Source organism: Macaca fascicularis, chromosome 6 (assembly GCF_037993035.2).
Source record: "Macaca fascicularis isolate 582-1 chromosome 6, T2T-MFA8v1.1".
Taxonomy (NCBI): Eukaryota; Metazoa; Chordata; class Mammalia; order Primates; family Cercopithecidae; genus Macaca; species Macaca fascicularis.
The window spans coordinates 152,180,182-152,196,729 of NC_088380.1; the positions used below are offsets into that span (position 1 = coordinate 152,180,182).

The 16,548-nt window shown below is 38.4% G+C and overlaps 1 long non-coding RNA gene across 1 annotated transcript in view; it reads right to left on the bottom strand.

Annotated features, from left to right (window-relative positions):
• Window positions 1-246: 246 nt before the first annotated feature.
• LOC135971154 (uncharacterized) overlaps window positions 247-16,548 on the bottom strand; it is a 66,561-nt gene continuing 50,259 nt past the window's right edge. Inside the window, exon 2 of the long non-coding RNA XR_010587231.2 lies at window positions 247-478. This is a non-coding gene — a long non-coding RNA (uncharacterized lncRNA). The remainder of the gene's footprint in view (window positions 479-16,548) is intronic.

Genomic DNA, 16,548 nt, shown 5'->3' on the forward strand with positions numbered 1-16,548 from the left:
TTCTTTTTGTACATGCTGTTCTTCTTCTCTGAAGTGGCTTTCCCTACCTTACTCCACTTGCGAAATTCTATATATCCTTCAAAGCTCAATTCGAATGGCACTCCTTAGTCTCCCCACCCTGGATGCCAAGATCTTTTGTTCATATGACTATTATGGCACTTTTCATATCATAGTCATATTAATGAGAAACATTTTTTTATAACTGATGAAACCAATTCAAACTGCCTTAAGAAAAAAATAGCAAACTTGTTTCTTTTTTTTTTGAAACAAGAAAGTACTATTTATTCTCTTATGTTAATAAAAAGTTTGGCGATAGAGTCTTCAGACATAACTGGATCAAGATGCTCAAATGGTGTCTTCACAGCTGACTCCTTCCTCTCCAGGTATTTCTCTCCTTTATGTTGACTTAATTCTAAGTGGTTGGTTTCTACGTAGAGAACACTTCGGCTGCAGGTCTGCAGAAAGGGAGTCTTCTTTCCTAATTGTTTCAATAGAAAGTCCAGATTTCAGTCTTATTTGTCTGTCTTGGATTATTTGCCCTCCCTTGAAACAATCACTGTGACCAACAGAAGTGAATTTTCTGATTCTCAAGATATGGGTCAGCTTCCACCTCTGAAGCAGGAAGGGTAAATCAACTACTCCACCCAAATCATACAGAGCTACAGTGGGAAAGACTAGCTTCACCAAAGGAAGACTGGGAGTGTTCTATTCAGAAAAATGAGGCATCTGTTCCAGGCAGGTAAAATATAACAACTGTACATACACACAAAATGGTGAGTTTTGAGTTTATATGTGTCTTTCCCCCACCAAACTGAGCCTGTCTCACTCATTCACAGTCCCCTGTGGCGTGGCCCTCAAGGACAATATAAGGACAAGCACTTCTCCTTAGTTCTTTGGGAATGTATAGTAGCTCCATTTAGTCCCTTGAGAACATGGTTATTAATTGTCTGTGTTTACTGAATATTTCCTCATTCTGTGAAGCAATTTATGAGTCGTGGTGCAGCTTGCAGAGACAAGCATTTCTCGAGTCCTTGCTTGACAAGCACAGAAGGAAATTTATGTGTTGTACTGTGATATGTATTATGTTTACTTGCTAATGAAATTTATTCCAGTTTTTGTGTTTATTTATAGCACACCAATTCAGAACTGATGCAGTCATTAGAGAATGGCTTATACGTGACCAATTTAAGATATTTAAAACCTCTTATTGTAGTGACAAAAGATAAGGGAGTTAAAATGAATAAGGAAAGAGAAGTTTTTGTTACTGACAAAAGACAAAACAGGGAATGAGAGGTCTCTAGCGAATATAGATATATATGCATCTTATCTGAACATTTATTTGAAATCCTATTTGATTTTTAAGTCTCAGTATGCAGAGAAAAATCCTAGTCACTCATGGCTAATCCAGAAAAGTCTAAGAAGATTGTATGAATATTCGCCTTTGAGTGGGTTATAATACCTTTAGTGGTTTTTTTCTCTGTAACTCCCAAAAGTCTCCCATTCTGTGCCTGATATAGTAGGAAACACAATGGCTTTATAGTTTTAAAGACCTGCATTCAAGTTTCTGCCTGCAATATTCTGCCTCTATTGTCAAAATACACAGTTGTATATTTTGATAACTAAGGAAAGGAAACCAAGATAAATTCAAATGCATTGTTCTATGTGCTTTATATATATTTATTCATTTAATCCTTACAACAAGTTTTTGATGCGGGTATTTCCCATTACACAAGTGAAGACACTGAGGCACAAGGCAGTTAAGTAACTTGCCTAGGATTGCACGCTTAGTGAGTGACAGAGTCATCAATTTGACACAGGCACTTGACACTGCAGTTCATGTTTTGACCATGCAGTATGTTGCTATTTACTATGTTGAATGGCTTCTCCAGTATGGCTTGGGAATAAGACAGGTCTAGGCTCAAACTCCAGCTCTACCACCTGCTAACCAGTGACTTAGGCAAGTTACTTCAACTCTCTAATCCTAGGTCTGCATCTGTTAAATAAAGATAATAATATCAATATAAACCCACTAGCACCATACTTTGCACTCAAATGTTAGCTTTCGTCCTGCAGACACACATGGTAATTGTAGACCGGCTTAGTGTCTAACCTCAGCCGCTGAGTGTATGTGGCTTTAGGAGAATATTCAAAAGAAAGCACAATTCTAGAAGTCACCCAGTGAGTTCAGGTAGAGACAAAAAGAAAAAAACAAGTATTTCAGACTTGACGTATAAAAGCAAGTTTTGGCTTTGAATTATCCAATTCATTTTGGGAGTGTCAACCTAACTTATGAAACGTTGTCAGTGGTCCAAAAGTCACATTAGGATTTCAGGAAAGAAAACTAGGCTATTGATCTGCACATTCAAGAAATATCAAAGATTCAGTGTTCCCCTGTGACAGAGTAAGTGAATGTGTATTGCCAAAACAATCCCTACACAGTGGTGTCATATGTGTGAAATCCTTCAACAAAAGACAGGTAGGCCACAGCCAAAGAGAAGATTTTGGCTCCAGTAATCACCCAGCTGGTGTTTTCTGACAACCTAATGACCAAACTGAATCATCTGCATAACCAATCTAATTGATTATATTGAAACAGATTATGAAGGTGGTTAAAAAAAAAAAAAAAAAGATATCCAGGCAGTCTAGAGGTACATTTGCATGTCCCTATAGATACCCAATATAAACCTAGATTTAAAAAAAAAAAAAAAGACAGTATAGCTGTTTATTTGCTTCCAAACAGTTGGCTAGTATATGACCTGTAGACACATAGCCATATGTAATCAGAGTCCATCCTCACTGATCTAAAATATGAGAAAGGATTATTATTCATCTCCATAGCAACAATTTATTGAACAACTCTTTGTTGGGCACTGGGCTAAGCACATAAGGTATATTATATAATATAATCCTCACAACCCTATTTCAATGCAACAAGTACAACTATTACCTACATTACAGACAAGGAAAGTGGCTCAAAGACTGTAATCGGCTTTCCCAGGTCCACACAGCTGGTTTATTGGTTTCAACACTTTCATCTGCATATCAGAAAAACCTAAGTTCAAACTAAAGACTTTATTATCCCACGTAACAGAAAGCTTATTAGAGGCAGAGCGAGCCCTGGAGATGATTGATTTGCTTGAGTAATAGCTTAAGCATCCTGTTAAGGTCCAAAGTTCTATTCTGTTTCTCAGCTCCCCCTTTCACAGGCTGCAGCGGTTTCAGGTATCATATCTAGAGTCAGTTCCTGTGGATTTCTTTTATAAGACAGAAACTTTCCTCAGACACACATCCCAGTGCTCCCCAGCTTCTTTCATGTCTTCTGGACTCAGAATATGTGACATAGCCATTCCTAAACCAATTGCTTAGGAAAAGGTATAGAATTATCATTAAACTAATTGGGCCGCATGGAGGCAGGATGATGCTGAAAAAAATATTGGTTTCAGATTACTGGATAGGAAACAATATTGGATGGGAAAACAAATAGCAGATTGACTCTTTGTTTTCCTCAGGTTGTTGGCTATAAATCAACAGTAATGGTCATTGCAACCAAGATATCAATAAAAGGCAAACACAGGTGTGTCCAAAGTAGGTGTTCTTAATTAATGAACTCTACCACATGGTAGGTTTATATTCCCCTGTCCAGATAAACCAGGGTCCTTTATCTCAGTGCTACCAACCCAGAGAAACTGCAAAACTCCTGTTAACTGGTCATCTTGGGAGGCAATCAGTGCTTCTAGACATAGATTCGACTGTGTCAGCCTTCAAACTGAACTACTTGCTTCTGTTCTTGCCACCTTCCAGGCTGTTTCTCATTATGGCTCAAGGGATCTGATTCAAATTTAAACCAAGTCATGCCATTTTATGTTTAAAATCCTCAGCAGATATCTACAGTTATTAGGATAATGGCCAGCACCTGGAACGTGTTCCATGACCATGCATGTCTGCCTCCTGCCTATCTCTCCAGTAGCCTGTCTCTCTTTTCTGGCCACACGGGCTTCCTTCACACTATCCTCCCATGATTTTCACATGCTAGTCTCTCTTGGTAATTCTTCTCCCACTCTCTTTACCAAATCAACTCATTATTCTGATCTGGGATAAACCATCATCTTCCTCGGAGAAGTCTTTCCCGACCCTTGATAATATCAAATCGCCATCTTAGAGCCTCTCACAGCACCACGTTCCCCTGCAGCGAACTTACATTAAGCTTGGACTATTATGCCCACTTACTACAGTTTCATTTTCTATTTATTTGAGAGGTTAATTGATTAATCATACGTGTTCGTTAGTCTATAAGCCCACTGTCTTAGTCCATTTTGTGTCACTATAAAGAAATATCTGAGGCTGGGTAATTTATAAAGAAAAGAGGTTTATTTGGCTTGCACTTCTGCCACCTGTCCCAGAAACATGGCATCAGCATCTGCTTCTGGTGAGGGCCTTAGGAAACTTCCATTCACAGCAGAAGGCAAAGAGGGAGCAGGTGTGTCACGTGGAGAGAAAGGAAATGAGAGAGAGGGGAGGAAGGTGCCAGGCTCTTTTTAACAGTCAGATTTCACAGAGACAAAGAATGAGAACTCACTCAATCTTATGAGAATGGCACCAAGCCATTCATGATAGATCCATCCCCATGACACAGACACCTCCCCACTAGGCCCCATCTTTAACACTGGGGATCAAATTTCCACATGAGATTTGGAGGGCACAAACATCAAACCATATCAGCCATGAAGGCAGGGATGGATCCTGCGTTTGCTGGTTTGTATCCCTGGTTTTTAGCATGTTGCCTGGCACACGGTGAGTGCTCAAGACATACTGGTTAAATTAAAAACAAACTAGAGAACTTAACACTCCCACTCTATTGCCTTAGCCTCTTCACTACTGTAATTCATCTCCATTCATTCTCCCTCTCCACCTCCACCTAAGCAGATTCACATCTTGACCCCAATCTCCTCGCTCCCAATCTCTCTCTGTCTTTTTTGGTTCTGCATACTCTAAGGAGTTGGACTCACCTCCAGGATCTTTACAACTGATGCATGGTGCAGCCTGATCTCAGCAGCTGGATCTAGAAAACAACTAAAATGCTCCCAAGTTCCTAAGATGTATTAGAAATAATGAATAAGCAAACAAGTAAATAAATTAGCAGCACAGTGTATGACTAAAAGCCCAAGCTTTGCAAGTTACAACAGTGAGATCTTAATTTACTAAATGTATACCCAGGTTAGCTACATAACCTCTCTGAGCATCAGTTGTTTCAGCATAAAATGGGGATAATGATATTGATTTCACAAGATTTTCATAGGTATTCAATAAGCTAATGTATGCAAACATTTAGCCCAGAATGGAAGCTATTATTAACAAACCAAATTCCTATAATGACAAAAATGTTCCTCTCAGAAAATCTGTCTTTGAGCCAAACTCTTTAATAAAATGATGGAATGAATTAAGGAAGAGGGGGTTAAAAACTATTGCTATACAGATTTCAGGCAATGGATGTAGTTAATATAAATTGTTCGCAAGGCAAAGTGCTTGACTTTTTGAACCTAGTGAGTCCATGCTGTGCTCAGAACCCCAACAAAACTTTTAGGTCCAATAGAGTACTGAAATCCAGGTCAATTGTTCTTTTTCCAGAGTCCAGTCCTAGATTAATTCTCTGCATTAAAACTTTTCCTGTATTAATTAGCTCACTCCCTTCTGCTCTGTTAAACTTGGTATTATTCTGCCACTTAGTTTTGACAACAAAGAGCAGTTGTCAACAGCAGTTTTGGATGTTTGCATATTCTGCTTGTCTTCTCTGTCACTTTAGCTGTATGTTACAAGAAAAGGCAAGAATAATGTTTTCCAGCAGCTGTGGCAGAGTCTTTGGCATATAAACCATTCACCAGCATTTGACACCCACAGCAGACGTCATTAATCAATTAGAATGTTCTTTCCCACTGAAACGCACATGGAGTTTCTTATTCCTTTTCAATGCCAAACTACAGAAGCTGCACCACTTAATTAGAGTTGCTATGTAAGATATAACCTATTCTCCATGCTGGACTTAGGAAAATGTTCTACAAGAAACCAGAAATCTAGTTATCATACCAAGAAACGCAAGTGTAACCTTATAAAATATCACCCATGAGGACTAGCTTTGGAATGTTAACGCAATCAAGGAACTACAGTGCAGAAATAAAAAAGAACCGCAATCCAGAAACAAAAAATTATAATAATGGCAAAACTGCCCAAGTGCTTTACTTTATTTTCAAATGCCTTGAATGGAATACCAATTAGCTCAGACATACTCTATTTTAAATTTTCACTTTTCTTTCTTCTCTACTTCCTTCACACACTTCTTCCATGGCTCATTTGTCAAAATCCTCAAAATACTTGTCACCAAGCCCTAGAACATCCCCTCTTGCCCTTGTTCTCCTCCCAATTTTCTCTAAATTTGTATCACTGAAGCACAAAAAGCTAGTCTGGAATGATATAGAAGGGGGAAATACTGAAAAGGGTCATATCAGCATCATTTTTCACAGCAGGGTTAAAGAGAGGATTCAGAATTCTCACCCATTAGAAAGGTTTGAATAGACCGAGGCTGTAATTTGGGGGCCATTACTTCACCCTTCCTCCATCTTGGGAATCAACGGTTCCCATTACCAGTGCTGGCATTCGCAAAACGAATCCCAACAAGCCAAATCTAAGCGCAGCTTTGACATAATGAATGGCTTTTTTGAAGCTAATGCTCAGAATTCCCCACAGAGCTTGTGGGAAAAAAAAAAAACAGCCACTTCAAATGATGAGAGCCTATTTCCTCCTGTATAGCCACCTTCTGTCTCTCTCATCTCTTCATCATGTAACAGAAAATGTGAAAGGAGAGGAGACTGCTAAGAAGGAGACAGCCTTGATTTCATTCATTAAAAGAACCAAAAATTAGAAACAAGTGACAACTTCATTGGCTTCTACCTCATCTCAAAACATAAAATCCCTGAGCAATAAAAGATCCAATAAAAACACACAAAAGGACTGATAGAAAATGCGACCCATCACCATCAATTCCCTGACTTTAAAGGAATCTTGATCTTTCCACTGAATGCAGAATTTTTCTTCTAGCTTTGAGTTATATAAATTTTCATTACTGACATCCAATTTTATTTGAATTCTAAAACTTTTTTTAGAATAGGTACCTCACACAGCTATGAAACCCAGGATAGCACAGCTTTCCCTAGGGCCCTCTGTAGTTCAGGACAACCAAGCACATATGTTCTGATTCTATGAGGGATGAATAAGACAAAAGTCTGGAGGAAATAGAGTGCCAGAAAAGCTCACAGAAGGTCAGAAGCAAGTCTTTAGAAGAGAGAGAACCAACTGAGTCAGGGATTCTGAAGTCTACCAGGCCTACTTAGAAAAGACTTATATTCAAATCAGCAAAGTGCCCAATACGCCTCTTCCAACCCAGGGTTGAAGGCACCCAAGAAAAAGTCCCTATGGCTACACTCCAGCACCTCAGGAGATGGCTTACAGGTATTAACTGCAGCAAAATGATATTACATCAGCATCAAATTATATTAGATGGTCTGAGAGAGAGGAGAGAAAGGAAAGAAGGGATTGCTGGCCAACTTCGATATTACTTATAGTAGGGAAGTACCAGACACTATCCAAAACAGATAAATGTTTTGTATAAAGGTATAATAAGGGTAACCATTAGACAGAGCATCCAGATCTTCCTAAATGCTGATCTATCAAGAAGAAAAAGGAAAGAAAAGAAAAAGAAAAAAGCAATAAAATAAACCCATAGTGAAACATTATTGATGTACACACACCCCACATCACATAAAATAAAACAATATAACACAACTGAGATCAAAGCTCTCAATCATATCAATAAATATAAATGGGCATAACAAATCCATAAAAAATGTTTAGGTTTGCTAGCAAACCAAAATTCAACACATCTGAGAGACACATGCAAAACAAACAAATTACGAAAGATTAAAAGTAAAAAATGGATATATGAATAAGCAAAATCCAATTCAAAGCCATCATTGGAAGGGGAAAAGCCTGTTTACAAGGACAATAACTATTATTATTATTACAGTAATAATAACACCTAAGTAAAATCCACATGAGAAAAAGTAAAAAATATTTCTGAAAAACACAGAAGCAGACTTGAACAAATAAGAAGGCTGTCTTTCCATATTCTAGACAAGGAAGTACCAACATCAAAAAGTTGGCAGCGCACACAAAGTTAACTTTTATTCTTCGTGAGTGCCAATAAGATGTCATCAGGTTTTTATTTTCCTAAAGATGAAGTTGATTATACCACTAATTTGGAAAAACACCAAAAAATATAAGAAATAGGAGGGGGAAGCCTAGCCCTGCTTGATATTAAGATGTTTTTCCAAATCTATAAAACTTTTAAAATATGGTATTGGTTTTATTTTTTATTATACTTTAAGTTCTAGGGTACACGTGCACAATGTGCAGATTTGTTACATATGTATACATGTGCCATGTTGGTGTGCTGCTCCCATTAACTCGTCATTTACACCAGGTATATCTCCTAATGTTATCCCTCCCCCCTTCCCCCTCCCCACAACAGGCCCTGGTGTGTGATGTTCCCCACCCTGTGTCCAAGTGTAAAATGTGATATTGGTATTTGAATAGACAGAAGGACAAATGGAACAAATAGAAAATCCAGAAATAGATCTGATCACATATGAAAATTTAGCATTTAATAACTGAAATGTGTAAAATTAATATTTTTTATTAATTCAGATTCAGCATCTGAAATTAATTGGGAAAAGATGAATGTTTTAATAAGTGGTATTGAGATACATGGTAAGTCACCTGGAAAATGATAAAATTGGATCTATTCCTCACTCCATAAACCAATATAAATTCCAAATGTGTCAGATTTAAATGTAAGACTATGACCAGGCACAGTGGCTCATGCCTGTAATCCCATAACTTTGGGAAGCGAATGCAGGCAGATTGCTTGAGGCCAGGAGTTTGAGACCAGCCTGGCCAACATGCCGAAACCCTGTCTCTACTAAAAATACAAAAATTAGTCAGGTGTGATGGTGCACACCTGTAGTCCCAGCTGAAGCAGGAGTATCACTTGAACCCAGGAGGTGGAGATTTCAGTGAACCATGATTTCACCACTGCACTCCAGCCTGGACAATAGAGTGAGATTCAGTCTCAAAAAAAAAAAAAAAGATACAATAAATGTAAGACTACTACTATATCAGTACTATTTTAAAAATGGTTGAACTTGGGAGTAGGAAACACTTTCCTATGACTCAAAATCTAGACACAATAAGAGAAAAGTTAGATAAACTTGACATACAAATTAAAATTATAAAAACTATACAGCAAAAAATTCTTAATTTAAAATTTTTTAAACCCAGAGAAAAATACTTGCCACTTTTTGCAGGGATAACGAGTTAATATTATAAAAATAGAGGAAAAAATAGGTCAATTAATTATAGTAAACTGGGCAAGAGCTATAAAGAGATATTCCACCAAAAAGTAATGTAAATGGCTCTCAGTCCATATGAAAAGAGACTTAATCTTACTAATAATAAAATAAATGCAAATTAAGATTATATATGCTATTCACTCAGAATGGTAAAAAAAAATCTAAAAGTTCAATAATCCACTCTTTTGGCAAGGTTGGAGGAAACATTCTCATACATTGCTGGTACAAAACAGAACAAACCCATTGAGAAGAGATTGACACTATCTAGCAAAACTAATAAGCATTTACCCTTTGACTCAGTAATCTCACTTCTAGGAGTCCATTCCAATGGCAAAAATAGAAAAAGATGTATGCAGGAAATTATGTGTTACAGCACAATTTATTACAGTAAAAGTCTGCAAACAAACCAAATAGCTATCAACAGAGAACTGGTTTAGTGGTCAGCAAACCACAGTGCATGGGCCAAATCTCCAAGCCTGTTTCTATACAGCCTGGAAGTTGAGAGTGGTTTTACATTTTAAACAATTATAGAAAAAAAAAAAAACTGTGACAAATATGTTATTATCTGGTTCTTTAGAGAAAATATTTGCTGAACTCGGCTATGACCCAGCAAGGTACATCTGCACAATGAAGAACTACACAATTGTAAAGAAAAATGAGGACTAAAAATAACAACTGCAATAGATTGAAACACAACAAATATGTGAATTGATACCAATATTAAAAATAGTAATGTGGGGCCGGGCGCGGTGGCTCATGCCTGTAATCCCAGCACTTTGGGAGGCTGAGGCGGGCAGATTACCTGAGTTTGGGAGTTCGAGATCAGCCTGACCAACATGGAGAAACCCCGTCTCTACTAAAAATAAAAAATTAGGCAGGCATGGTAGCACGTGCCTGTAATCCCAGCTACTAGGGAGGCTGAGGCAGGAGAATCACTTGAACCTGGGAAGCAGAGGTTGCGGTGAGCCGAGATCGTGCCATTGCACTCCAGCCTGGATAACAAGAGTGAAACTCCATCTCAAAACAAAACAAAACAAAACACAGACAATAATGTGGCTCATTGTTTGTGTGGCAGTGGTTCACACCTGTAATCCCAGCACTTTGGGAGGCCGAGGCGGGCGGATCACAAGGTCAGAAGTTCGAGATCAGCCTTGCCAACATGGTGAAACCCCGTCTCTACTAAAAATACAAAAAATTATCCAGGCATGGGAGCAGGTGCCTGTAATCCTAGCCACTCAGGAGGCTGAGGCAAGAGAATCGCTTGAACCCAGGAGGTGGAGGCTGCAGTGAGCCAAGGTCTCGCCACTGCACTCCAGCCTGGGCAACAGAGCAAGACTCTGTCTAAAAAAAAGAAACAACAACAACAATAACAAAACAACTCATTGCTCACTTTTGGAGAATGCCAAGAAACAGGCAAAAAAAATGAAAGAATTGAGCATTTAACCCACTTTTCCTGAGAAACCAGTTGCTACTATCATGACAAAAAGAGGGACAATAAGGTATATGCTCCTTGATATAAATAATAACCGCCATCCATGAAATAATGTGGAAAACAAATCAAATCTTAATCTGAGTAAGCTTTTAAATCTGGTTATCAATTTATAGAATATACACAGGATAGAAAAAAATGCTTTTAATGACACCACAGAAATAAAATTAGCAAAATTTAGACTACGAGAAACTCTACTGACAAAGTGACCAGATTTTTCAACAAATAAGTTGCAAAGAAAGAAAGAAAACCTTAGATCAAAGGAGGCTTAAGAGACCTATTAAACAAAATATATGAGTCTTATTTTCATCATAAGTCAAACTAATTATGAAAACAAATTGTGAGAAAGCATTTCTGTAGCAACTGAGAAAATTTTAACATGGAGTAATACTTGAAAAAATTAAGAAATTATTATTTTAGTATAATGATTGTATTGAGATTATGTTTTTTGTTTTTGTTTGTTTTCTGGGTTTTGGCTTTTTGTTTTTGTTTTTTTGTTTTTGTTTTTGTTTTTGTTTTGGGACAGAGTCTCGCTCTGTCATCCAGGCTGGAGTGCAGTGGTGCAATCTTGGCTCACTGAAACCTCTGCCTCCCGGGTTCAAGCAATTCTCATGCCTCAGCCTCCCGAGTCGCTGGGACTACTGCCATGTGCCACCAGACCGGCTAATTTTTGTATTTTTTGTAGAGATGGGGTTTCATCATGTTGGCCAGGCTGGTCTCCAACTATGGACCTCAAGTGATCCACCCACCTCGGCCTCCCAAAGTGCTTTGATTACACGCCTGAGTCATCGTGCCTGGCTGAGATTATGTTTTTCAGGAGTCCTTATTTTTCAGATTGAAACGTTAATGGAAGAAATGATATCAAGTCTTGGATTTTCTTCAAAATAATCAAGAGGTAGGGGGGTTAGCAAGAGCAGCACATATGAAGTTGGCCAAGAATTGACCATTATTGAAGCTGGGTGACACATTCATCTAAAAAGGCACAGGGGTTCATTGTGCTTTCTTACTTCGTATATAACTGAACTTTTTCATAATAAAAGTATTATGTTTAAATAAAACCAGAAAAAAAAGAAAGTAAAAAACTGAAGCACCACCATTCACCTCAAGCACTGGGGATAAAGTGTGAATTTTGAATTTTGGGGTCAGCAATGGTCTGTGGTTTCATTAAAAATTCTCCACTGAGCACAGTGTTTGAGCTGAAGTTCTACATCATCCACAAAGATATCCATCTTTAAATTCACTTTCCTTTTCTTTCCTTTCCATAGACTTTCCACGTCAATCACTGGCTCCCAAGTTTGGTTAAGAAGCAGAATCATCTAGAGAATCTATTTTCAAAATACAGATTTCTGAGTCTCATCCCAGTTCACAGAACCAGGACCTCTATGGGTAGTGCCCTTGATTCTATATTTTTTAAATGCTCCAGTGATTCAGGTGGAGTTAGCTCACAACTCACTGTGGCACTGAAAATTAAACCAATATTGCTCAAGCTTTTATAATCTATGTCCCCTTTTGCTAAACATAAATATATTATATCTACCTTTCATATTATTAATACAAACACTGGAACTTGAAGAACTTTTTCTAACTATGTAGAAAGCTTCTATTTTATACATATTTATATGTAATGTATACTGTATACATTTTACATATTTTATATATTATTTGTATAAATGAATTCTTTATATAGATATATTATGAATTTGTGTGTGTGTGTGTGTGTCTGTGTGTATCTATATAGATATATAGATATATATACTAACTACCTCACCTCTCCAAACTCTCCATTCAAGCCTTGGGTCAGTCTTCAAATTATTTCTTGATTATTAACTCAAAATAGTTTAAGCGGCCGGGCACGGTGGCTCAAGCCTGTAATCCCAGCACTTTGGGAGGCCGAGACGGGCGGATCACAAGGTCAGGAGATCGAGACCATCCTGACTAACACGGTGAAACCCCATCTCTACTAAAAAATACAAAAAACTAGCCGGGCATGGTGGCGGGCGCCTGTAGTCCCAGCTACTCGGGAGGCTGAGGCAGGAGAATGGCGTCAACCCGGGAGGCGGAGCTTGCAGTGAGCTGAGATCCGGCCACTGCACTCCAGCCTGAACGGCAGAGTGAGACTCCGTCTCAAAAATAAATAAATAAATAAATAAATAAATAAATAAATAAATAAATAGTTTAAGCAACCTTAAAATAAGTACTATGTCATATTTATTTCATCAACTTCATCACCATTAGCTTCACAATTGGGCAGAATAATTAATTCTTTTATTTAAGAAGTATTTACCAAGCATCTGATATGTGCCAGACATAGTGATAAGGATACAATGGTGAATATGATTTCTGCCCCTTGGGAGACTATATCCTAGCATGCAAAGACAATTAATGACTACGATAAGTCAAGACAGTGATGAATTCTATGAAAATAACAAAATAGGGTGAGGTAATTGGCTGGGATAGAGCATGGACTCTACTTTTGAAGGGATATTCTAGAAAGATCTCTACAAAGAGATAACATTTGAGCTAAGACTCATTGACATCTCAACTTTTGAGTTTCAGAAACTAAAGCAGAAGTTTCCAGATTCCTACACGACAACCCTCCCACGTGGCTTCAGGCTTCTATAGTTAGGAAGTCGGGGCAGAAAAGTTCAAATTAAGGGAGTGGAAGATTCCTCAGCCCAAGGGAAATAGGGAACATAGCAATTATGATCCTGGGAACCACAGCTAGAGAGTTTCAATCCTAAGGAGCCAAGAAGGGCTTGGAAGAGTTGATTAGTGATAAGCAGAGTAGACTGAAGTCCAGAGAGCCTTTCCCAAATGTAGAGGACTGCCTAAAACACACGGAGACTTTCCACATCTTTGGACTGTTTAGAGATCTCTAGAATACAACTGAAATTCAATTTCTGTCCAAGGAAATTGAAGAGATCAATGAGGACACCATAAATGTCATGAGCAATAAAGAAATGTGAGTTTTCTCACACTTGAGAGTTAAGCCTGAAAATTCATACCTACCACAATGAATAATAACTACAATGAAACAGATAAGGTTACTCTGTACTTGCTCTTTTCTATATATAATTTCTAACTCCTACAATCATCTTACAAAGGAAATATTATTACTCCTCCTCAACTCCCCAGTTTGCAGATAGGACATAGAGGCTCAGTGTAAGGTTTCCCAAGGTCTTAGCAAATGAATTTTAAAACCATTTACCTAGTGGCACTAAACACAGTACTAGGCATCTTGATATTTATTTAGTAACTGGCCAGTTGAAGAATCTCTGGCTCAAAGAGTTTTGAACTCATAATAAGTTGGTCTGGTTTACTACGGGTCACTGAAGTGACTTATATATTTAGCATCATGATTTAGGAATTTACTGTGTATAAGGAAAGCACTATAATCAGTCTTAGGAACAATAAAATAAGGTAGATGCTAACCTGTGCAAGCAACAATCTACCAGTAGATAAAAGCACACAAACAAGTATAATGAAGTTAAATAAACTAGAAGTATGAAGCATTTCTTTGGATATTTATAGGAGGGAAAGATCACTTCTGCCTTGGGATTCCAAAGAGGATCTGCAGAAAAGGCACGGGACAGGGAGGTAGTTTTAGGTTTTCAATGCCAGTGAGAACCACCCAAATCTTACTCATACTTTCATGAGGATGCCTAAGCAATTACCTTGTGTATTTGAAAATATTAGCTGGCCTAATTAGTTCAGAACCCAAGCCTCTTTACCCTCAGCATCAAGTTTTTGCCTGGATTATACGGATAGTTTCATTAGTCCTCTTTACACAGCACAAATGAATTCCATTTGTTCCAAGAAGCAAGAATGAAATTCTACAGACACTGCCCTCATATGGATAGTTAGCAAGTTGCACTGACTCTCAAGAAAAGATAAAACCATGTCACAGCATTGATTTACAAATATGTGGTTACCTATTGAATGCCTGTCCCACAACTTCTCCTTTTCTGTAAAATGCACCTCATCCCTAGGGGCTGGGGAAAGAATAAGGGCCTTTCTCTACTACCTGATCCCTGCCACAACCACAGCTGATTGGACCCAGCCTGGAATAAATCTGGCTTCTTTCTCCCAACAGTAGAATTGGGATCCAGTGTGAACTTCTTTTCTTAGCTCAAACTGAGAAGATGGGCATTTGGAGGCTATGGAAAGCCATATTCTGGCATGAATCTATGAGAAGAGACAATTTGTTAATAGGGAAAAGTAGACAGAGATGCAAAAACAATCAGAAACACAAGTCCATGTAATTAAGAGAGAGAATTGCCAAGGAGGTAATTAATTGCCTTGGCTTCTGATGTTTTTGATTCCTGGGTATAGCCCTGAGATTCTTATAATAAATTCCCTTTTATTTGCTTAAGATAGTTTTAGTGCTTCTGCTACCTGCAACCAAAATACATTTTCAGGAGGCCAGAAGGAAAAAAAAAAAAAAAAAAGAGTATAACAAGACTGGGTATGGAAGAAAGTACTTTGTTCCATCGCTGAGGAAGGCTATGGTTCATGAGATGTCATGTTCCGACACTCCGCATCAGGCCCTGTGCTGTTTTTACGAGGAGCTCTGACAGCCTGTATCCAGCCAGAGCTGGGAAGGCGCTGTGACTTCCACACCCTCACGACCATGGCAATTTGACAGCAGAGGATAATGAACCCCACAGCTGGGGTTGGGATGCTTCTGTCTGCTTCAGCAATGGCCTCTTCACTCGGGTATTGGAAAAAAAAGTACTGAGGGGGAAGCTGCTTCCCAGGTCAAAAATGATCCTCGAAAAATGCTGTCCAAGGGCCGCTTTCAAAATCATAATGTCCACAGTAGGCAGGAAACAGGGAGGCATGAGCAAAAATGGAAACCAGTGCTCCTCTGAGGACAAATTCTTCTCTCTACTGAGATGGAAATTTTTCTCCCTTTCCTTTGCTTCTGCTACCATGGAATGGCCCTCTATCTTTCTCTTTTCTGAATTCTCTTGGCTACGTGATATGGTTGTTTGTCTTCTCTCTCTTCTACAGGAAGATAAACACTCTGAGAGTAAAATCCAGGTCAACTTCATTTCTAGACTTACACAGTGCCTCACACAGAAAACATGCTCCAGGATAAATGTTTATGAAGGCTCTGCCACTTACTACCTATGTGATCTTGGGAAACTTTCTTAAACCCTTCAAGTCTTATTTTCCTTATTTATAAATAGTGATAATATTCCTTTGCTTTCTGGATTATGTGTAAGTGAAGATTAAGACATCTGTAAAGTGTCTTGCATGGGATAAGCACACCATAAACGGTAGCTATTATTTGTAAGCTGTGGGCATGAGCAGTGGCAAAACCAAACTGCACTCCCTTCTCCCCTGCCTTGACTGTCCTACCTGGTTTCTGTTTCAACCCCAGTGTGCCCCAGTAGCAATAGTGCATCCATTCGTCCAGCAGAGGGAGCTAGACTAGAAAGTAACTACACTAAGTGAACCCTAAGTACACAATAAATAGCTGCATCATACCCGGTTTTGAAATGTGCAAAAAATTATACCTGCTCACGCCAAATTAGAAATGGCTTTCAAGTGCCTGATGCTACATTCATCACCATGTCCCAGAAAGATGCTGACTGA